At 36.6% G+C, this 25,481-nt stretch overlaps 1 pseudogene across 4 annotated transcripts; it reads left to right on the forward strand.

Annotated features, from left to right (window-relative positions):
- Positions 1-288: 288 nt before the first annotated feature.
- On the forward strand, positions 289-10,439 carry LOC104602742 (histone-lysine N-methyltransferase family member SUVH9 pseudogene; annotated as a pseudogene). Of its 4 annotated transcripts, none has more exons than XR_016080458.1 (2): positions 289-2,519; positions 10,284-10,439. The product of XR_016080458.1 is annotated as a histone-lysine N-methyltransferase family member SUVH9 pseudogene, transcript variant X2 (transcript). The 4 variants fall into 4 exon arrangements; XR_016080460.1 differs by having other exon boundaries at positions 10,291-10,436; XR_016080457.1 differs by lacking the exon at positions 10,284-10,439 and adding an exon at positions 8,732-9,310.
- The last annotated feature ends 15,042 nt before the right edge of the window (positions 10,440-25,481 follow it).

Consider the following 25,481-nt stretch of genomic DNA (forward strand, 5'->3'; position numbering starts at 1 on the left):
AGATTGGCCACGTCACGCATCAAAGGATAACAACTTTTCAGTTAGAAAAGATTCCAATCGAACAACAGTCATAAAACTAGATATGTAGAATCCCAGCTGGGGCCAACTCAAGAACCAAGCAAACACGTGGAGGATGATTTGCTGTTGTTAGAATTCACGTGCCCATCGTTGGATCATGCCGTGGCAAATAGTAGGGTAATTTCGTTAATATAACCAAAATCAGGGGCATTTTCGTACAAAGCAAAACTCAGGTGCCATATTCTCTTTCTTCCGTTGTTTGTTGTTTTCGGAGTTCGGACACGCGAATTGCTACTTTATTTGCCTGGTTCGGTTTTTGTTGGCTAACGGCTCTTACTACTCGAATCCGCCATGGATATACCTTTTAAGCCCTGCTCTCTCTGATGAAAATCTTGTTCTTCGATCGATTCTGTTGAAATTTCAGGAAAAATGGGATCTTTGGTCCCATATTTGGACCTCAATGTCCTTCCTGATCGATTAGTCATTCCCAAAATCGAGCCTAAAGAAGAGCCTCTCGACCACCAACCTTGCTTTCCATGCCCTAATCCTAATTCCGACTATAATTCCTACTCGAACTATGGTCCTGCTCATGAGCCCATCTCGAGCTCTGATCCCAATCCTCCCCAAGAAATCTCTCCGGTTTCGGAGATTACTACCGAAGAAAGCGATTTGTATTCGGAGTTCTTTAGGATTTCTCAGCTCTTTCAGTCTGCTTTCGCGAGGAAATATGGAGATGGGGCGGTTCTTGATCCGAATCCGCAGGCAATTGTTCCTCAGCCAGAAGAGAGTCAGGAGACTAGGGTTTCTACGGCTATTGTTAGACACAATAAGATGAGAACTCGGTCTTCGGAGATGGTCAGGCTTACAACTATGGGGATTGAGGACCAGAGGTACTATAGGGATGTAGTGCGGAGGACGAGGATGCTTTATGAATCCCTGCGGGCTTTTTTTATGCAAGAAGAAGAAGAAAAGCTACAAGGTTCGGGCAAGAGATGGAGGCCGGATCTGAAAGCTGCGTCTTTGATGAGGGATCTTGGCCTTTGGTTGAACAGAGAAAAGAGGTTTGTGGGCTCAATTCCCGGGGTTAACGTTGGGGATGTGTTCTTTTATCGGATAGAATTGTGTATCCTTGGTTTGCATGGACATATTCAGGCTGGGATTGACTATGTGCCGGCAAGCCAGAGCTCGAACAGGGAGCCGATTGCGACGAGCATTATTGTGTCTGGTGGGTATGAGGACGACGAGGATGCTGGGGAGGAGATAATCTATACCGGTCATGGTGGGCAAGACAAGTTTGCGAAACAGTGTGTTCATCAGAAGCTTGAAGGGGGGAATCTTGCATTAGAGCGGAGTATGGCTTACGAAATCGAAGTAAGGGTGATTCGGGGGATCAAATGTGACAAAAGCGTCACTGGTAAGGTTTATGTTTATGATGGCCTGTATAGAGTTCTTAATTCTTGGTTTGATATTGGTAAGTCTGGCTTTGGAGTTTACAAATATAAGCTTGTAAGAATTCCTGGTCAACCCGAAATGGGCAGCTCTATATTTAAGGTAGCTCAGAGTTTGAGGAAAGATCCTGTATCGGTCAGACCGTCTGGTTACTTGTCTCTTGATATCTCAAACGGCAAGGAGAAGTTGCCAGTTCTCCTTTATAACGACATTGATTCTGATCGGGAGCCAATGTCGTTTGAGTACATAGTGAAGCCTGTTTACCCACCTTTTGCATTTCAACAAATCCATAATGGTGGATGTGATTGTGTGTCTGGTTGTTCTGAGGGTTGTTATTGTGCCCAGAGAAATGGTGGTAAGTTTGCCTATGATCGCAATGGAATTCTCTTGAGAGGGAAGCCTCTGATAATTGAGTGTGGCAGCTCCTGCCGTTGCCCTCTGAGTTGCCGGAACCGTGTAAGTCAAAAAGGTCTACAGAAAAGATTGGAAGTGTTTAGGTCAAGGGAAACAGGTTGGGGAGTTAGATCGTTGGATTTGATCGTAGCCGGTACCTTTATTTGTGAATACACAGGAGTTGTGCTCACCAGGGAACAAACAACAATATTTGCAATGAACGGTGATTGTTTAATCTATCCAAATCGGTTTCCTGAAAGATGGGCTGAATGGGGTGACTTATCTCAAGTGTTCCCTGATTTTGTACGTCCAACATATCCCTCTATTCCTCCATTGGATTTTGCAATGGATGTATCAGGAATGAGGAATGTTGCATGCTATTTCAGTCATAGCTCAAGCCCTAATGTGATGGTGCAATTTGTTCTATATGATCACCATAATATATTTTATCCTCATCTTATGCTTTTTGCACTTGAGAACATCCCACCTATGACGGAGCTCAGCCTGGATTATGGGGTGGCTGATGAATTGATGGGGAAGCTTGCTATTTGTAACTAGATAGTCTGAAGTGGTGGCACATTTTGAATGCGGACAGCACAGTCTTTTGCGAGATGATGTTTCAAGCTGTTTGTTTGGATCAACTGAACTTTCTTTCCTTGGTAAGATTCACTCTCTTTTTTTTTTTTGGTATGGATACATACCTGTTTTCTCCACCTCTTCACTATTTATGGTTAAGCATTATTCTTTTCTTGATTGTGTTGTCCTTTATCTACCTGTTGTTATTTGTTGTTGGATGTTTCGGAGATGCAACATGCAAAATTGTTTAACCCGTGTATGGGTACTGATACACTTTTTCTTTTGTATGCAACTTTACCACAGTAATGTTCTACGTTAATTTTTTAGAAATCAAGGGAGATTGGTAGGTGGTTGAACAATTTACACAGTGGTAAGGGATGGGAATTTAGGAATAGGAAAAGTAAACAGATCCTGGGGAACCTGGGGCCCTCTGGCATAGGAGGTACATTTAGAGATGAAAACAGCAATATACTTGTGGTATACTCGGCACCAGTGAAAATGCACTATGGGTGAGATAAATGTGCTCTTACTTGGATTGGGAATGAGCAGAATGATGAACATTAATAGATTAATGATAGAGGGAGACTCAAAAGTGGTGATGAGATACATGATTAATAGAGAGAGCAACACCATGGCAGCATAGGCAAGCTATAAGAAATGAGGCATTTAACAAAGGCAATGTAAAGCATTATTGGGTGAAGTGGTCTGCGAACAGCTTGGCAGATGGATTGGCACGGCAAGGGGTGAACAGAAGAGAAACCTTTTGGGTTATTTTGTAATACATAAACAGAAAAGGGTTTAGGTGTTTGGTTAATGCATAGGCAAAGAGATGCTTGACATGTTGTGCATACATCATTCTTCTATTTCTTAATAAAGTTTTAAAGTTAACAACCAAAAACAGATCCTAGGACTCAGGATCTAAGGTCAGGATTTAAGAATCTTAGGACAAGGAACTAGAGGATAAAATTGAAAATGAGTGTTAGGTGAGTTGGAGGTAGCAACTTCATTTGTATGTTAATGTAATGTAGAATCACAGACTTGGGTACTGAAGCAAGGTCGACTAGAATGCCATCATTCATGCCATTATACAGGGTGTGTGGGAGGAGAGAAACAGGATAGTTTTCAACGACAGAGCAACATCTTTTGAGCCATTGGAGGTAAGCTTCTTGGCATTCTCAGCTCTTGGGTGTTGAGTAGGAACCTGGTAGAAATCCTTAAATCATATCTGGATGATCCCCACCCAAGAGTATCCCCCCCCCTGCTGTTCTTGCCTTGTCAGTCTCATTAGAACTCCAATTTGGTGGAAGCTTGTTTAGCCATTACTGGGACAGATGTGCTTGGGGTGTACTTTTGATGACAAGATTTTCTAGGTTTTCAGTTACTGACTAAAAAACAGCATTTTCTGGGCTTATAACGGGCCTGTAACTGATGCTGGTGCCATAAAAAGCTGAAGTGAAGGTCCTCCCTACTAGGATCAGAATACATACATACAAAAGATGTTTCAGCTCAGATCCAATATTTTCTTTTTGATTGGTAAGGATCAAGTATTTTATTGATTTGTTAAAAATGAATGATGCTGCAGAAATTTGAACAAAATTGTGCCTAGCATCCCTCTTGATAGGCTGAGTGTTTTAAGAGGCACAAAAGGTGCATGCCTGTAGGCGTGTTTTCAGGTGAGGCATGAGGAAAACACTGAGGAGCAACATAATACAAGCGTGGACACCCTTAAGAGTCAAGACTTGCACCTCCTCCTGTATAGAAGTGTGTATAAAGATATCCACCTTGTATACAGCATGTGCTTTTTATTTGCCTAAAAAGCACTTTTAGTGTTTCTTTATTTGTTATAAATCAGTATATATGGGTAGAAAAATACCATTTTTTGTGCTCCCCATTACATGATAAATATAACATTTACTATTGCTTTGATAAATTTATATTATTCAATTATTGTTTTTTCTTATCAAATTGATTAGGCATTGAAATTGTATTTTGCATCAAACTTTCATGATTCATGATTCATGATTCATGATTCATCTATTGTTAGAATGGTTTGAAGGGGTTTTGCTTGGGAATATGTCAAGGGGAGGAAAAGAAAGGATACACTATTTTTTCTATTTATTTTATTTTTAATAATTTATTAATTAAATATCAATGCTTAGGAGTTATGAGGCTTACCGTTCTTATGTTATGGTTATGCATCATGCCTTGTAATAGGAATTCCTTGCATCACACCTATGCTTTTAAAACATTGGATAGTCTAGCCTGTGCTACTTATTCACCTTTTGTATTCTTTTGGTTTAGCAGTTACAATTACCCCCCAGGAAACTGATTTCTATTCACCACTTGCCTTGCAAGTGCATCAGAAATGTTAGTGAACGATCTTTGAATCCAGTTGTATGTAGCTCTTAGTTCCCCAGACAACAATTTGGCTTCCCTCATAATGTACTTATTTCCAAGCATCTATAGGGTTGTTTGTAAGACGGATCACCCTACAACTTTTGAGTTCCCTCCCACTGTAGTTTAAGGATGTCCTTAATATCAGACCATGCCGAACTACTAGTAGTTCAGTCCTTGTAGAATCACCATATCCAATGGGTACTGAGAATATAGCTAAAATATCTAAATTACAATTCCTGAACCTCCCAATCCCTAACTTTTTTTTTTTGAGAAATTCCTAATCCCTAAATTGCCTGGATTTCCTAAACTGCAACAACCAAAATAAGTTCAGATCGAATACGTTCCATGTGGATTTAATTCTATTGCAGAGGAATTAGCACAATATGGACTTGGCATACCTTTTTGTACAGTGACAGGTTTTTGACCCAAACTTACCAGCTAAGGTAGCCTTAAAAGTAGAGTCTTAAATAACCAAACAATATGAGTTCATATTACCATGATTGACCTAGAAGCTTTTTATTTTTTGACAATACAAGTCTCAAATCGTGTTTGAATTGCTTGATACAGTCATACAGAACTTCTCTGGTAATTAGTGAAATCATCTATTTGATACTCCGCAGTTGAGGGACATGGCATGCATTTGTATAAAAAACTAAGACCATAGACAAAGTAGCAAACCTCTGAGTCAACTCAACTCAATAAAGCAATATCCAAACTACATTGGGTTGGCTACACAAATCCTGTTTTGCCTTTGAACTCCATCTAGGGGCATATCCAGTGGCATCCATGGGATTATCTTCACTTTCGTTGTTTGGAGTACTACTTGGTCTTTAAATTCTTGTGTTTATCTGCTCTTTGTCTCAGATAGTAAGCATCATTTGGACAATTTGGGAGGAGAGAAATGCTGGAATCTTTAAAGAGAAAGAGAGGAGGCATTGATTGAATGTATAACCATCAGAGTTGCCCAGTGGCTAAGATCTCATTAGAAGTTCTTGGATTACTTGGTGGATGATATTTTGAGGAAGTGGCTAGTACCTCTTCAAAGAAAGCAAGATTATTAGACCCTAGTTGCCACCAAATGCTGGATTCCTAAATTAAACTTTGATGGGAGCAGTAGAGGCCAGAGGGAATCTAGGTCCCTCGGGTATTGAAGGCATTTTCAGAAATGAGCTAGGTCATGTGGTGGCACTATTCTCAGGACCGATTGACATTAGTGACTCTTTGAAGGCTGAAATAAAAACAGTTATTGAAGGAACTCAGAGAGTGAAGGATATGAATGTACAGAAATTGGTCATTGAAGGAGATTCACAGTTGGTGATTAACTCTTCTAAAAATGGGAAATGATCTTTGGGTGTACGAAAATGAGCTAAAAAAGTTTAAATGGTTAACCAGGGGTATAGACATAAAACTTCACTGGGTGCAAAGGTAGGCTAACAGCATGGCTGACTCCTTAGCAAAGCAAGGGGTTGGGAGGGATCAAATGTTTTGGCTTGTAATACTTTTTTTATTTTTTTGGGTAAACCTACCTTGTAATACTTTTTTAATATCTTAATGAAAATTTCCAGTTACTGATAAAAAAACATCATTCACTTTTGTTGTGAATAATGGTTATAGAGTGGCTGCTTTTCATGATTTGATCATAGACAATTACATGACAAATTTAGTATCAGCAGTTATCAAAAGCTCAAGTTCCTCTATAAAGGTGATTGTAACCATGTTCATCTTGTTTCACATTTTTTCCTGTTTAGTTGGTTTTTAATCTTCCTCAGCTCCGAAGTTTCATAATAGTTAATACTTTTTTTCTACTTCTGGTTTTCTGATTGGTAGCAATGACAATTTATTAATTTATGATGAAAAATGAGTGATACAACTTAAGAATGTCTAAGCCATCCTCTTTGATAGGCTTGCCCCAGCTCTTTGTCCACTGGAATGTCTTCTATATTTCATTTTATATATACAATCAAACTCCTTGGGAGACAAACCTCCATTACAACTGGCTTCTACCTTCTTCTACTTCTGTTTTCAGTATTTTATGCTTTGGATTTTCTTTGTCAGACAGTTGACTTTTATGTCATTATGTTAAACTTGAATATTTTGTTCCAAAGAACTTTTCTTTCCAAGTTCCAGGTTGAGTTCTCAGGTCAAAGAGCTTTTGATACTCTGGTCCAATATGCTCTGGTACAAATTTGGATTGATACTCTTCCAAAAAAATGTAAAAAAAAAAAAGAAAAAAACTAAACGTATTTACCTGTATATATGAGGAGAGGGGCATCTTACAATCTAAACTCGAAGTCTTTCCCTATTTTTATTGATCTTAAACTTCAGCATTAAGGAAGTAAAGGACAGGGAAGCGTAGCAAGGAGATATGATGTACAGACCTTTCTATTTACCCCAAAATATCAATGTTAATACAACCCCATAACTAAAATTCCCCTTATTTCATTCCATGTTATGATGCCATTTCCTCCTACCTTTATCTATTTTCCAGAATTTGGATTGACCCATGCAAGGTGTATTTGTTTCTTCTTGAACTTTTTTCTGTGCATTGTATCTCCTTTCCCATTTTGTATCCTGTGTACTTCCCTTTCATTTTCTGGGCTTCTTCCCAAGCATAACTTTACAAGGAAGTGCAAGGTAATTAGGGGGTCAGTGAGGGTTAAAAATAAAAATGAACTTTAGGAATATCTTTTGGATACTGAGGAAAGTTGGGTGCTTTTGACTGCAGTGGTAGCTCTATCGTGGTCGAGGATTAGAGCTTACCACTGCCTAGAGGCATGAGGTGTAGTTCAGAATGCAAGGGGTGTAAGCCTCCTGGGCACAAGGAAGCATAAGCCTCTTCAAGAGGGGGAGGACACAAAGATTAAAATATCTATACACCTGATACCCAAAGTTGTGTATCGGTGCCTATCAGTATCACTGATACTCCACTTTTTTTTTGTTATTTTATAGGCATTAGATGGATGAGAGAAAGTATACCAAAGTGTTAAAACTTTTAAAATATCTATGTTTTGTATTGGTATATCCATAAGTATCTGAGTACACCGATATGGATACGATGCACTTGATGCGGGGCATATCGTATATCCGAATTGATATTTTAATCCTTGGGAAGAGGTGTAAGCCTTCTTCTTTTCTTTTCTTTTCCTTTTTCTTTCTTCCTTCCTTTCTTTCTTTCTTTTTGCATGAGGCGTACTAGACTTACCAGAGGCACATGCAAAAGGAGTTTGAAGCATACGCCTCAAATTCCTTTAAAAACATTGTTAAAAAGTTGTCTCCTCCCCCTTCCCTAATTTCCATGGAGAATGTCATTTGTCAGATAGTTTTAGTCCAGACAGACAAACAAAACCTGGTTTCTTTATTCTAAATGAGAATCAGATTGCCAAATAGATTTTATCTTTCTAAGATTGTCTAGGATTGGCATTTTATTGGTGGTGCAGTGGTCCTACTGTTGGTACGCCGATTTTTTTTTTTTTTTTTTTTTAAATTTGGCAGAAAACCATATTTCCAATTTCTGATGTCAAAGTGTATCAAGTTCTGTTGCAACACAGTTCACCGAGGTGCAATTAGTCAGAAGTTTTGACAAAGAACAAGAGAAACTTTGTCAAGCATAGAAGTCCTTGTATTATTTGACCAGTTGTGTAGACAACTGCGTATATACAAGGGTTGTGTTGATAGCTTAGCCGTCAATCAAGAGCTGGGTCTGAGTTATGGTGGAACATACACTTCCACTAAAACATGTGCAGATTTAGACATTTTGGTTAAACTTGTACTGAAAACAGGTTGCATATTTGTATCTTGGTTGCAGAATTGGTGATGATTTAATGTTTAAATCATATCTGGTCCCATGTTACAAAATCCTGAAACACTGTTGGTATTAAAGTACTATTTTCCTATGCAGGTGATATTTTTTTGTTCCATCCTCCTACACGTAAGTTCTGAGACTCAGGACGGCTAACTTCTCTCTTCATTTTTTTTGTCACGAGAAGAGAATGTTGCAAAGGGCTTAGACCTTGGATCACCAAGAAAGTGGAACCTGCCATCTTTATTATTGCTGTGGCTATGTGTTGTGGAAACTGAGGTTGAACACAACCAGGGATGCCAAGAAGTAATTGCAACTGGGAAACTGAGGTTGAGTTCTTCAGTTTATCATCGTCTTCCTTCTGCACTCTGAAAGGAAATTCCTGTAAACTCTTTTTTTTTTTTTCTCTTTCCTTTTTCCCTTTTTGCTCCCTCCCACCCCCAATTACACGAGGTTCTCCAATGTTTATACGCCAGTTTTTCTTTCTTCCTTTTTTTGTTCTTTTATTGGGGTAGGTGTAGGGGTGGTTGGTTGTAAGCCTGTGCCGCGTTAATGTACAAGCTCTTGTCTCTTGAAGGTTGAAACCAAAACATGTACATATAAGACCATGTTTGATATAACAGCTTGTATCAGCGCCTGCAAAATGGATGATGGATAATTACATGTGTTATTCACTTATTCCTCTATTGCATTATCTGCATTTGGTTGAGACATTTTATGTCGTTAATAACAAAAACTAGCAACGCAATGGGCTCTAGTATTTGTTTTGTAATGGTAATAAGCAATTCTAGACCTCACCTGTGTTTTTGTGTTCAATAGGCCCGCATACAGGTACATAGCTATTCATAATTTCATATATGATATAGACTAATATGTATCCTCTCTCTCTCTCTCTGTCCTTTTGGGTTGGGCTGCCTAAGGCCTCAACCCTAATCCAAGTATCCAACCCAAAGTCTAGTTGGTTTATGTTTTTCAATCCTAATTCCTAACCCTAACCCGACGTTCAACCTGACAGTCCTGACCTGAACATTTTGGGTTGGGATGATTGTGGGCTAAGCTGGCCCAAATTGTACTCCCAATAAATCTATAAGTTTAGAAATTATAATGGGTTTAGCCTTACTTCGTATGATGTAGGCATGTAGCTTACAACATATCTCTAATATATTAATTCACGCAAGCTGTTTCTTTTTAAGGATAAATTACACAAGTTGTTGAAGTATGTCTTTCTTTAGTGTTTTGTATCTTATTTATAGGCAAGTAAAGCTGTTGAATTTGTTAAGATTTTGGTGGGTTCTCAACTTTCCATAAGATATCCTTTGGTGATTATTCCATTGTTTCCGAAATGGAACCCGGATCTAGGGAAGGCAAACAGTGTGCGGATATGCTCAGAGAACGACATCCAGTCATACATCAGAAACATTTACCGTACTTTTATGTTTAATTTATGAGGAGATGTTCTGAATGTTTGGCTGGATGTCATGCTTTCAGTGTGTTTGCACCTTTTTTTGTTTTTAGCAGATTCTAACTCTCGCGAATGTCTATGCATCTGTTGAAATTGCCTTTTGGACACGTGCATCACCCATGACATAGCTAATTCCTATAGCATTTCGATGGTATGGTTTTCTTTAAAAAGTTACTCCTTTTGAGATAGAGTGCAGATGGAGCAATTCCAATGGAACTTAAGTTTTCTTGCTGCTGGGGGAACCTCAGAACTGACAAAAGCCAACGAGAGGAACATTTAAGTAACTGTGCAAATAGGTAAGGAGGAGAGCTGGAGAAGCCATTACAGAATTTTGGTTGATCAACTCATGCCCCTTCAAAGTAGTGATGGCCCTTCTGGCCATTTGAAGCCAGAAGGATCGATTGTTGGGGCCGTGGATGGCTTCCCTGATAATTTCAAGTTGGAGGGATTAAATGTTGAGGATGTAGATAGCTTCCTGGATCAGTTCAAATTGAAAGGTTCAAACCATTTCAAATTGGAGGGATCGAACATTGGAGCCACATCAACCATCGGCAACAGCCCTACAGGTGAATCACTTAACTGTTGTACCATTAACATCTACGTAAACAACAATGTCCAAGGTATTAGCAACTCCATTGTATTGGGGAGTGAAGTGACGATGAGAGATCCGGGTGCTCATTTGTCTTTCAGAGGTCTGAATATGAACAGAGGATCCTCGGAGCAAAGAGCCTTAAAGAAGAAGAATGCAGAAGGGGAGATGAAAGAGAGCAAGTTAGGTTTTGTTATCACTTTAGTCTCTGTGGCTGTAGGTCTTCTCTTGATGATGTTATTGCTTTGATATTTGGAATCTGGGGTTTTGCAGTTAAACTAACAAAGTATCATTTGTAATTTCTGAAGTACTCTTGATGATGTTATTGCTTTGATATTTGGAATCTGGGGTTTTGCAGTTAAACTAACAAAGTATCATTTGTAATTTCTGAAGTTGGATTGTTTCTTAATTATATGTAAAGGTTCATTTGATTTTTGTAAGCTTCAAACTGTGAATTATGATCTGTTGACAAGATACATATGAGAAGCTTTCTTTCTCTCTTCATTTTCCCTCTTTCTTTAAATTTATCATTAAGGGTGGATGTGAATTCCAAACTGGTTTCAAGATATCTGGTTTGCTAATTGGTTAACTTTGGTTTCATAGATGTAGTCAAATGAATGCAAGTTGGTTCCTTTGGTATCTGGGCCACATCTGAAAATAGGGATATACCCTATATAAGGAATTCTAGTTAACTTAGTATATGTTTGGCATCGATGCTGCAGATATGCTAATGTGTGGGTTGGAAACACCACTTTCTGAGAAAATGGTGTTTTTTCTTTTGGAAGTATTGCGGTCAGGTAGGACATTTCCTGAAGCAACAGTAACACTTTCCATTTGGTACCAGTGCTCCATGTCTGTTTTCAGCATTGGTGCCCATTATAGGAAGTCCACGTCACTGCCACATCACGTTCTCATTGGTAGCAACGAGTTGAATCTGAGAAAACACCAAGTTTGGCGTTGCTCCAAACTACACCTTCTCGATTTCCAAGGTGTGGCTTGGAGCACCGTTTTTTCCGACGTAACACTAATGTGTCACCGTTTTCTGGAGCAATGACATCGATGCCAAACAGACGCTTAGTTTGTGTTAATTATAAAATTGAATAGAAAATAATTATTTATTAACTTCAATTAATATAACTGAACAAAACACATATAGGGGTGTGAATGGCGATTTTGGGTTGGACCCCGTCCAAATCAACATTAATTTGAACAGATTGGACGGACCAATAAGACAATGAATTGGACTAATCCAGGTCCAAAATATTGGATCAGACCTGGTTCACCCATAATGAATTTATATTGGATTGGGTCGGATTGAACCAATATCTTGTCCATTGATAGAAGATAAAAATGCAGGTGTCAATTGAACTGGACCGGTCCAAAATGGTCCAAAATATTCATCGGATTGAATTGAACCTAGTAATCTGTAATGGACTCATATGGAGCTGGACTGGATTGGACCAAATCCATTCCAATTAACCCAACCCAAGTTGCACTTGTGCATAGACAATTAGGACTACAAATGGATGAAATCATATCAGATATAGGTAGATCCAAAATTGGTTCATTGATACTTGAATTCAAATCGAATCTAATCCATCAGATTTATGTGCTTTCCAATCAAATTATGATTGCAATCATACATTGGATATAAATAAATTAAACAAAATATTATCAAAATATTATACTAGTATTTATAAAAATGTATTAAAAATTAACATTGATATTATATTTTATAAACAAAATTAATTGAAAATTACTCATATCAAACTTCAAACTATGAGAATTTAGTAAAAGCACAATATTCAAATCAACTTTTATATGTATATATATATATAACAATCAATCGGTTAATCAATTAATTTGGTTTAATTTGAATTTGGTTCGATATATTGTAAAAACCAGTAAAACCGATTCGGTTTCGAAAATATTTAACCAAACCGTGAGCACCCATAAACCTATCCATGTTTCAAACAGTGTGCTCTCAGAGCTTGATAAAAAGCTTATAGTTGGAAACTTCAAACATCAAAGCGAGGATTATCTTAGGGATTTGGACATGAGTTATAAAATAATAATTTGGGTAAAAACAAGTTAAGAATCTTCCACGTAAAAACTGTCTTGCAGCTCAAAACAGTATCTCCAACCCTGAAGAAAAGTTTAGTGTTATTAATAGAAAGTCCCCTATCTGATGGGATGGTTGGGACCATTAGGGTCCTTCCATGTGGTGGGCTCATCTGATGAATTTTCCTACTTGACCCAATTATAAAACGGTTTTCCTTACTATTATCCCTAATGCTATTTGCTTTTTTTTAATGCCGGAACACAGCCAAAAGTAGAGCTGGGCTTGTCTTTTTTATTTCATGATGAAGAGCTGGAATTGCATTTTAAGTCAGAGTAGAGTTAGAATTTATATATACCCTAAATAATACCAAGGTTTTAAAAGGCTAAAAGTATAATTGAGGTGTAATGGCCTCAAAGGCATTGCGAAGCATAAGCATCAATAATTAAGAAATAAAATCAATTAAAGTTAATAAATTGATAAAAATAACATATATTATACCAATTCGGAATGAGAGATGATATAAAACCATAAAATAAAAGTTTATTAGTAATAAGTTTCAGTGGTTTAGCATTAAATAAAGTAATATTGAATCAATTAACAACTATAATCATTTTACATTTCATGTTTCAAAATGCAAACTTCTCAAATAATTCAAATGATCAATTTAGAAGAAAGGAAACATATGAAGAATCATCTATGTAATTGGATATTAGATTTATGGGTCATTCAATAGTTTAGAAAAAATGAAATTACTTAGTTAATTTGATATATGCAAAAAAAAAATATCAATAAAAAGAAAATAAATGCATTAAAAAAAGAAATGAGAAAAATAACAAACTTGAAATGTTAGATTTAGAATAATAAGAACTTGATTGGCCCTTTTTTACATTGAACTCCTAAAAATTAAGAGAAACTAATACAACTTGATTTCTCTTATTGGTTTTTTATTTTTACTCTTTTTATTTATTTAGCTCATAATTACTAAAGTGATTCTTCTAGATATTTTTAACTATAAAATTACATAAAATATATTCTTTGCATTAAATCTCTAAACAGTCATTGATACTTAAGAGTACTCCTTTTTACACCTCACAACTTTGATGTGAGGCTTAAACCTTGGGGCAAAAATTGTGTGCCTCGCCTCTAGGCATAAGCCTCACGCCTCAAAATGGAGGATGCCAACTAACCACGAGGTGACTTTGGCAGTCTTCAGGGTAGCACGAATTAGAGGTGTAAATTGGGTCGTGTTGGGTCGGCATCGTGCTTTCCTCTCTTGGGATACTTCGAGAGGTCAATCCAACATGACCCGAGCTCATGCGAGCCCATGCCATTCCACGGGCTTGGGCTGGGCATGTTGCGAGCCATGCCATGGGCCTGGTTCGTGTTAGGCTGGGCCTTGGGCCTGGGCTGAACCGAGCCATACTGTTTTTTTAACATTTTGATTTTCTTTTTTTTTTTGCTAAGTAAACATTAAAACTAAAATACTTCACTTTTCTTAATTCCTTTGAGCTTTGGGGACAAATTGGAAAAATAAAAAATCTAACAATGAAATGAAAAAAATACTTAAATACTTAACAAAATACAAAATGGACAACAAATTACAAAAAATAGGAATTTTATTTCTTGAATTTGAACAATACAATGGTCAATAGATGAATGAAATATAGAAAATGGAATAAAATATAAAAAAATATAATACAATTATAAATTGAAAATAAAAAATTACATTGTTGAAAAAATAATAACTAATTTAAATAAAATTGAAAAAATTACAATAATCTATGTGTTCAGGATCCCTTTAAGGGAGGCTAAGAAACTGGAGAAGAGAATGGGGGACTTTCTATGGGAACCAGGAGAGGTGAAAAATGATCACTTGATCAGATGGGAGATAGTTAACAAACCAAAGGAAGAAGGGGGTTTAGGGATATGGAACATAGTATTGAAGAATGTAGCCCTTCTAGGGAAGTGGCTATGGAGATGGCCCCGAGAGAGAGAGAGAGAGAGAGATTATGGCATGAGGTGGTGGCAAGCATTCATGGTTGTGCAAGAAATGGTTGAGATTCCAGGATATCTCATCGAGCTACCCTTACTACACCTTAGAAGGTTATACATGGTATTCTCCCTCGCTTCCTCAGATTCATCAAGTATGATGCTTGTTCTAGTAATGCTATTCTTTTCTGTGAGGATATTTGGGTGGGTACTCAACCCCTCAAAGATTGTTTCCCTTTGCTCTATTCCTTTTCCCTTTACAAACATGAGGCAATTGCAACTTTTCACCCGAGCCCGTTAAACCCCTTATCTTTAAACTTGGACTTTGGATTTCGTAGAAGGTTAAGGGATGGTGAGTCGAATTGTGTTATTGAGCTAATTCATTTACTAGAATCCGTTTGCTTGGACCCCACTTTTTCTGATCAACGGATTTGGACTCCTCTTCCAAAAGGTATTTTTACTTGCTCTTCTTTTCTAAAATCCCTCAGTTCTAACCCCTCTTCCCAAGGATTCCCTGTCAAAGAAGTCTGGGCGTGACCTATTCCCCCAAAAATTGTTGTATTCTGCTGGGAAGTCTTCTATGGGAAGATCAATACTTTGGAATACTTACAAAAAAAGAGACCATCGCTTTGTCTTTCCCCAAATTGGTGTTCCTTGTGTAAGGCCGAGAATGAGGACTGTGTCCATTTGTTGATCTCTTGTTCCTTTGCTACATCTATATGGAGGTAAGTGGTCTCTGCCTTCTGATTTAAGCTTGTTATTCAACCCATCTGTCTTTGTTTGGCACACTAGAAGAGGTAAGGTCATGTGGAGATGTGTCAGGGCAGCCACTCTGTGAACTCTTTGGGAGGAAAGGAATGCAACAATTTTTTTAGAGAAGAAAAGAGGGTTAGATGAAATGAAGGATTGTATCCTAACAAGAGCAATCCTTTGGTTGAAAACTGTGGATATCTTTGATGACTTCTCCTTTGATGATTTGTGGAGAAATTGGCTAGTAATAGCCAACACTTCAACAAAGAAGGAGAGAATTCTGTCAAAATGGGTTTCGCCGTTGGAAGGTGTTATTAAGCTGAACTTTGATGGAAGCAGCCAAGGCAATCCCGGGCCTTCAGGTATAGGGGGTATCCTGAGAAATAAAGACAGCAACATAATTCCCCTATTCTCAGGACCGGTGGGAGTGAGGGATTCCACAAGGGCAGAAATACTTGCTGCAGTACAAGAAATTCAGATCGCCAACTAACTTGGGGTGGAGCATCTCCTAGTTGAAGGGGACTCTCAGGTGGTAACCAGGTGGCTCCTAAACTTGGATACCACCATTTGGGGATACAAAGATCTCATCAAAAAAGTAAAGTGGTTAACCAGCAATAAGAGGGTTGAGGTAAAATGGGTTAGTAGGTCTGCTAATTCTTTGGTTGATGCTCTAGCCAAACAGGGGGTTTCTAGGAAAGATCTTTTTTGTGCTTCTATGTAAGTTGTTATTAATTTGGAAATCTGTACTTAACTAGCCCGGAGAGGTTGCAACACGTACCTTTCCAAGAGCACTTTATACTATTTTTATTGTTGATTTATAAAATTATTTCAATTATAAAAAAAAAAGGCCTGAGGATAAGGGAAATGGAATCTAACAGTATTTTGTGCCTTTTTCCTTTGAAATTACAAGAATGCCACTCTCTACCAACTATCTCTTGATTTTTTTCTTTCAAATTATAAGAATGCCACTCTCTCTCCTACAAACTCTCTCTCTCCTTATAAATTACAAGAACGCCACTCTCTTTCCAACTGAGGGAGACCTCAACTCGACATCTTGGTTGCTAGGGGACCTACAATCAAAGGTAGTCGAGTTCGAGCTGAGCCGAGCTCGAACTTCTAAGCTCAAGCTCAAGTCTCTAATTCGAATCGAGCTCAAGCTAGATGACACCTCGACCACTGAGAGAGACCTCGGCTAGGCACCTCGGTCACTGAGGGAGATCTTAACTCAGCACCTCGACAATTAAGGGAGGCCTCAGTTCGGCACATTGTCAACTAAGGGAGACCTTAGCTCGACACCTCGCCTGTTAAGGAAACCTCAACTCGACACTTCAACAGCTGAGGGAGACCTTAGCTCAACACCTCGCCTGTTAGGGAAACCTCAACTCGACACTTCAGCAGTTGAGGGAGACCTCGGCTACTTGAGAGACCTACAATCAAAGGTAACCGAGCTTGAATTTTCGAGCTTTTGACTCGAGTTGAGCTCGAGCTCGAGCCTGATAATTTATGAGCGAGCCCTTGCAACACAGGGCCCCCTCGTCTACCTTTGATTACAATAACAACTAATTTAAATAAAATTGAAAAAATTACAATAATTGAAATATTGAGTATATATATATATTAACTTCATCATTTTTCTTCAAGTTTCATGTCCACCTGCATCTTCATCATCTACTTCAGGTGAAACATCTGGTGTAATGTCATGCCCTGCTTCCCTCCTTTGTCTTGTAATCTATACTCAACATCTAACCAATCTTTAGGACATATGCACATCTCCAAACTTTCATCATTCATGTACATTCTCTTGTCATCCAATACTCTAGTACCTGCACTAAAACAAGACTTTGATGGAACTGTAAACACCAGAGGGGTTAATAGATCACGTGCCATGGCGGCAAGGATTGGATAGTTTTTTTCATGTTCTCTCCACTAGACTAAAATATCAAAACTATTTCATTCCTCCGAGTGCAAGAATCAGGTAAAGTAGAAAAACTTGGTTGTAAATAAAAATTAAGTTCAGTATATGAACTTGTTGACGAAGAGGTAATAGATTTCTACCTCTTATTTATTAGAGACAAAATTTTGTCTTTTCCACTACTAGAACTAGCTATTTTAGAAGTGGAACTTGCACCTGTACAAGATTTTCTATGCCCTACCACTTTAGATTCATATAAACTATACATTTCAAATAATAAACTATTAATTTCTTCTTTTTTATTTCTAATTTCAATATTCATATTTTCACAATATGATTCAAGGAAAACTTTAAAATTATGGATTTTTCCTATATTTTTCAAAACATTCACTAATCATAAATAATTGATTAACTAAAAGACAATTAGTAGAATAATAAACACCCAAAAATTCATTAGTTGCATCATAAAAAAATTTGTAAAAAAACTTTTATACAAATTGTCATTTCCCAATCTTCCTCAAGTATCATATCATGTGGCATTTTTGCATCATAAAAATCAATAAGAATTTGTTTGTAAGCAATACAACTTTCTAACATAGAATAGGTAGAATCCGATCTATGTTGAACATCTAATACAATTATATTTTAAACCATAATTTTGACATAACTATTTAAATTCTTGTTTTCTTGCTCCATAACTTTTAATATATATTATACAATTTCCAACTTTAGAAATATGATGAGAAATAATATTTAAAGCATCTTGAATACATAAATTTAAGATGTGACATGCATATCTAATATGAAATAATTTACCATCTAAACATGGTTTTAATTGAGATTTTAAAATATTTATTGTTGAATCATTATTATTAGCATTATAAAAACTAATAGAAAAAAGTTTATTTTCAATTCCATAAATATGTAAAGTATACTTTAAAATACTTATAGCAATAATTGGGCCAGTATGTGGCCATTCAAGCCTAGTAAAACTTTAAGTTCTTTTATGTAAAAACCATTTTTCATCAATAAAATGGCCGATAACACAAATATAACTTATATTAAATCTAGATGTCCAAATATCAGAAGTAATTGCAATTTTAGAATTAATATTTGATAACATAGAAATTAAATTTTGTTTATATGAATAAAAAATTTTAAAGCATATGTTCTAATAGTATTTCTAAAATCTTTTTTAAATTATGGATTTATAGATCTATGTAAAAATTTTTCAAGTTTGGTATCTTTAGCTAATAAAAATGGATGTTCAAGATGCACAATATAGTTTGCTAACTCTTGCCTCATTTTTTCTTGGGAATATTTAAAAGTACCAAAAATCTCACTTCGCATTTGTTCTTATGATGTTTCTTTCTCTTGTTCTTCTTTCATCATATGTCGTATCAAATGTCTACCCAAGTGGTCAGTATCACCACTATTACTGTAGCTAAAGTCATTCCTACATTTTTGGCAAACGGCTCTCTTTCTCTTCTCCTCAACCTCCTCTATTTTAAATATTGTCCAAACTGGGCTAATCAACCTAGTGTTATCCTTTTTCTTTCCCCTATCTCTAGTAGCAGTACTAGGGGTGGGAACATCGTTAATATCAGCAGCATCCATATTGGCGCTAACACTATCATATTGCAACTGAACATCGACATCGTTGACATTAACCGCGTTGGGGAATTGGTGTTGAGAGTGAAAGGAGGAGCCAACCATTTTTTTAATTATAAAAAAATAAAAGTTAATTAAATTGCACTTACCCGAATTGCCAGTTCGGAATCTCAACTTGATTTCAACAATTGAAGCCTCCAAGTCTCCCAAATTGCTAACTTGAAATACCCTAGCAAGCCTTCTTCTTATTGAAACATGAATCAAGTTGAGAATTGGAGAGTAAAGAGAGTATAAGAGTATATGTGAGACTATGAATGTATGGTGTATGAGAGGTTGAGATTTAAGAGAGTATAAGAGAGTATTAGAATGAGTTTGATGAGAATGATGGAGGGTACGACTATTTATAGGAATTGAAAATAATTTAATTCCCCAAAATATCCTAAAAACTAGTCATTTTTAGTTGTTGGGAGGGGTATTTTGGTCATTATAAAGTCATTTATCACTTTACCTAAATACCCCATAAACTAGCTATTATATAGTTGTTGGGAGGCATTATTGTCATTGTATCTCCCCCAAAGCCCAAATACATAAATACCCCCCATATAGCTGTTGGGGGGTCTCCAACGACTATTTCTTCAGGTCAGTTACGCTTGGCCCATTGCGAGCCTACGTGCCGAACCATGCCCGGGTCGAGCTGTGCTAGCCTATAGGCCACGGGTGGCACGGCACGACAATGTGGGCCATGCCAGCCCAGCCTGCGGACCTAAAACCTAAGCTTGGAACAACCCATACAATCATGCCAGGCCACGGGCGGCATGACCTGATTTACATCTCTAGCACGAATGGATACATAACCCATCTACCTTTACCCACACACCTCATCAAATGGAGGATGCCAACTAGCCACCTTTGTTTTTGGGATTATGTAATAATAAATGTTACAAGGGGATCCAATTGTGTGAACAGAGCAAGGTGCACACGAAGTTACCACAGAGAGCTTGAAGTTACATATATTTGATCCTATGCCTAAGATACCGAGTGACCATCTCAATTACTGGGTTAATGGTGTCAACTGACCACTTGGCTATATGATTAAGTCCAAATCTCCTACCCACACCTACTCACCAAACACTATCTCCATGCATTGGGAACATCTCCCCTTGCATAATAACATATAAGAGCATGAGATGTTCCCCACGTGTGGCTGCGATCTCATGTGGGTAGGCATAGAGTCATCGTGGGTAGGAGATCTGAACTTTGTATTATCATTGCTTTGCCATCCCCTTATTGATGTGGGTAAGGGGATATGGGATGGTAGTCATTTGATTCATGTATAAAAGGGGATTTTAACTGCACCTATATATATATCCTAAAAACAAAAGGTTGTACGACCCGTCGTTGTATGCATTTGTCAAATGGAATCTTTTTTTTATATAACCTAAATGAAATCTTATAATCTTACAATCTTTTCCTTTTCATGCTTTTAACCATTATCATTACAAGTTTAATTAATTACAATAATGTCATTGAATAAAACCAACAAACAATCCTAACTTGTCCATTCTACCCTTTTCATATTTGTTAAAAATTGTCTTTATATCTTATTCTATTTGTAATCGGATCATGTTGAGCCATGCTGTGCGGGCCATGCTGAGCCGGGTCGTGCTTCCCTCCCCTTGGATACTTTAGGAGGTCGGCCCGAGCTCGCGCAGGCTTGTGCCGTGCTGCGGGCTGGATTGGTCCGTGGGCCAAATCTTAGGCTAGGCTAGGCCACGAGCCAGGCTAAGCCATGTTCTTTAAAAATTTTGAAAAACATAATGAAAATGTTAACATAAATTAAAAAATAGATAAAAATTAAAAAAAACTTAAAATTTTATTTTATATGAATTTGGATGTATATAATTGTTTATATATGCAATAATAAAATGAAATAATATAATAAAATTGAAAATAAAATTATATATTATATCATTATTGTATATAATATACGACCCGAGCCCGCGTGAGCCCGTGCCATGCCGTAGGCCAAGCCGGGCCACGAACTAGGCTAAGCCATGTTTTTTAAAAATTTTGAAAAAAAAATAATGAAAAGTTAACATAAATTAAAAAATGGATAGAAAATTAAAAAAATATCTTAAAATTTTATTTTATATGAATTTTGATGTATACAATTGAAAATAAAATTATATATATTAATAGATTATAGAATTATTATCGGGCCACGAACTGGGCTAAGTCATGTTTTTATGAATTAAAAAATAGATAAAAAATAAAAAAAAAGACCTTAAAATTTTAATTTAGCCCGAGCCCGCATGGGCCCGTTCTGTGTCATGAGCCTGGCTGGTCCGCGGGCCAAGTATTAGGCCATGCCGGGCCATGAATCAGGCTAAGCCTATTCATGGGCTTGGTAGCCTGATAGTTCAACCCAGCCCATTAACATCGCTAAATTAGTTAATTAAATCATTTGAGATAGCCTTTACCAATCTTGTGTTGATAATACATAAAATTTTATTTATTTATTTACTTATTTTACTGAATTATTTAATTAGTTAATAATTTAATAATCTAACAAATTATTATTGCTAGCAAAGTAAGACATAGAATCATGTATATATTTATATATATATATATATATATATATATATATATATATATATATATATATATATATATATATATTCTCTCACTTGATTATCTATTTATCTCATTTATTTTACTAAATTTATTTATTTATTAAATTAAATTAATCATTATTTAACTATTTACAATTATTCCACTATAAAAAAACAAAAATACAATAACAAAAGTCATCTCTCCCTCTTTCACTCTATTGTCTGATGGTCGTGATTATTTATTGTTTATTTTATTAAATTAAACATATTATTATCCATAAATTTTTATTTATTTTAAATAGATCTTTTTCCAATAAATTTTTAATTAAAAAATTTACCTTTCCTATAATCACAAGCCACTTACCATTGCAGGGCCCCTCCGCTAGTTTCAAAAAGAAAAGGAAAAGGATTGTAACTAACCCCCACAAAATGGGCCTGTTACAACCCACGGAATTGTTTGGATGAATTCAGTTGAAAAGACTTGAGAAAACGAAGTAATTGGCTCGTAATAATATATGAGAAGTGCACATGAGATGTGAAAGGTGCACATGAAAAGGAAAAGTGGTGGTTCTCTTGTACTCGGGGGGTGGGGGGGAGAGAGAAATCCCACCGACATTGCAATCCAAACACAAGGAAAATATCATTCATTTCCTACGAAAACCAATTTCTAAAATTTGGTTTTACACCCAATCCAAACAGAACAATGGTGTATCTTGTATTTCTTATGATTTGATCCATGGTTTTGAAAATCGGATCAGACTGAAAAAACTGGGAATCGGTTCTGTTTCACTCTAAAACCTCTTTTTTGGCAAAGAATTGTTGATTTGGTCAGCAACTCACTGATCCGGTCAGTCGAGCCGTCAACCTGCTATTTGTTTATTTATTTAAATCAGAATGGGCTGTCCATTTAAACTAGATGATCGGACCGTTTGATTTAGGAATTGGTCTCCAGAATGGTTTCTTGTCTAATCCAATTTTAAAAACTTTGATTTGACCCATTAACCCATATGGTTGAACCACAAACCCATTGACCCAGAGGAAAAAGCGGTTCAACCTCTGGACCGGGTTTTAAGGCACCGGTGTAAATATGCTAAACCAAAAGGGGCATTAGTGGTAGTGGTAGAAAGCCAGTTTCCAGCCCACCAGATGGTGGGATGTGTGAATTGTTGAAAAAAAATAAAGCGTAGGAAGGTTTTATATAGTAAAATAATGAAATAACTAATCAAAAGTAAAAGATTTCATATTTTAATGGTTCCATCCTTCACTAATCATCATAGCTCAGTCAAGGAAGGAACTTCAGAAATAATAAAAAGAAACAAGCTCAAAGCAGAGAAGCGGGAATCTAGCTGAGTTCTTGGTAACTTCCACTCACACTATCTTCCAAAATGTAGCTTTCCTTCTCATTGAGGAGATGGGGATCCCCTTCCTCTTCTTAGTTCTTCCTCCATATCTAATGTCTTTCTTAGTTGGGCCCCCAACAAACAACTTGTGGCCAAAATCTGTTTGTGGTTCAGAATTCCTCAACAACTTGATGCCCAACCCCTCAACACATGTATTTGTATGTAGACAAAGCATGTGCACCTCATGGTTGCTTTCTCAACTTCTGAAGTCTGGATCCATGATCAATCAAGATGCTGATTCAATTTATGATGGGTCCATCCAATGGAAGTCACATTAACACATTGGGCCCATCTATGATGTAGATGGATCTGATGTTACCCATAATTTGATGTTTGAAATCAGGACCTAAATAGTAATAGGCCCATGTGACCATTTAAAGATTCCTATCACTGACCAATATCATTAAACCTTGGTTTGGTGAGTGGGTCCAATTGTTAGAATAGTACTCTCTTGCTCATCAAATCTTATAAATTAATTATAGCAAGTAGTATTTGATTTTGTCAATGAAAGGTTCTATTTAAACTGATGCAGACAAGCTTCAAGTCCACCAAAAAAACAATTTTATTTATTAGGGTGCATGTTTATTTATATATATAAGACTAGAGAAGTTAGAATTTCTGAGTCAACACATTTCATCTATCTAACCAACCCAATTAGAGTTAGATAGAGCTGTGAATGGGTCGTCGGGTTAGAATTGATGGACCTGAACTGATTGGGTCGGTTCTGGTTCTGATGGGTCGGTTTCAGTTTTTGATATATTGTCCTGATTCTTATTGGCTCAAAACCGGTTCCACCCAGTCCCAAATCGATTCAGACTCAACCCAAGCTATATATATTAAATTAGTATTATATATTATTTTTAATAGGTTTATTATAATCAGGTCCAACGTGTTAGACTCAATGGTCTAAGAACCAATCAGTTCGGTTATAGGTCAAAAACTATAGACCCTATCAGATCCGGTTTGATTCCGAGTCCTTAGTAATTATTGTCCCATCGATTCCAATTCTTAGACCCAACCCGTCAACAGCCCTAGAGTTAGATGGGCTACCCACTTACGACTGCCGTCAACATCCCTAGAGTTAGATGGGCTACCCACTTACGACTGGGTTGGTTGAATGGTTCATGTAGCAGGTTGGAAATGGGTTGAATCATCAATCGAGTCGATTTAAATGGGTTTGGGGTTTGGTTGCATTTGTGTAAAGAGTATTCTGGCTCTGTTTGTTTGCAATGCAACTTCATTCGCACTAATACAATTGCATGGAAGTATAAATAAAAAAAAAAGTGCAACTCTTTTAATTCACTTTTGCTTTGGGTTTTACTTTATTTTGCTTTAAGTTTTATTTTACTTCATTTACAATGCAAACAATAAAAAAAGCAAAATTTAAAAACAAAAATAAATCAGAATTTGCATTCAATTCGTTTGCACTCCCACACTTTTGTACTGGCGCAAATAAAATCTCATTGCAAACAAATTAGCTAGTGTCAACCTTAACTCTATTTTCTTAAAATGAAATATCAAATGGATATATAGGTGGATGTGGGTTGAGTTGTGTGACACCCATTTACGATGCAAGTGAATGGGCGTTAAATGGGTTAAATGGCTAGATAATAGCTCAACCCGCAATCATCCCACCAAAATCCTCCAATTCCCACTAGGAGTGGTCACGAGTCGAGCTTCTCACGAGTTATTCAAGTTCGGCTCGTGAAAAGCTTGGCTTGGCTCGGTTTAAATTGAGTTTCAAGCCGAGTTCAAGTCTGATATATAGGCTCATTTTCTAATTGAGTCGAGGTCAAGCAAAGTGAAGCTTGGCTCGTAAGGTTCGTGAGCCTAGTATAATAAATAAATATTTTTTATTATATATATATATACATACATATAAATATATAATAAACAATTTTATAATTCTTATTTCGTATGTATACTTTTTATTTTTTATATGTATAATAATAAATAATTTTTATAATTTTTAATTTTTATATGTAAAATAAATAATATTTCTATATTATATTTTTTATTTTTTTAAATTGATTTACAGTCAAGCTTGAGCTCAAGTTTCTAATTCGAGCCTAATATAATTTCAGCGAACTGAACTCAAATAATCAAGTATTCAGCTCGGCTTGACTTGAACCCACCCCTAATTCCCACCCTTAAATAAAATGGTTCATTATGATAACCACTTCCCTAGAAAGGCAAATCACCTTTAATTGCTTTGATGACTACAATCCATCTTGATTGTACGAGCGATGAAGATCATTACATAAATAAAATCAATATTTGGCATGTGCAGGTTTGTTCTGCATTAAGCAAAAAGGTTTTGATTATCTCTAGCTGCTTAAGCAATAATTTGTTCGCTTCATGACTGAAGAATGTGGACCCTTCTATGTCTTGTACATAAAACCAATAGTGGGTGGACATATGCAGAAATAAATGGCATAGAAGATAGAAGGTCATCATCACAA

The sequence above is a fragment of the Nelumbo nucifera genome, chromosome 1 (assembly GCF_055504915.1).
Source record: "Nelumbo nucifera cultivar China Antique chromosome 1, China Antique-T2T, whole genome shotgun sequence".
Classification (NCBI taxonomy): Eukaryota; Viridiplantae; Streptophyta; class Magnoliopsida; order Proteales; family Nelumbonaceae; genus Nelumbo; species Nelumbo nucifera.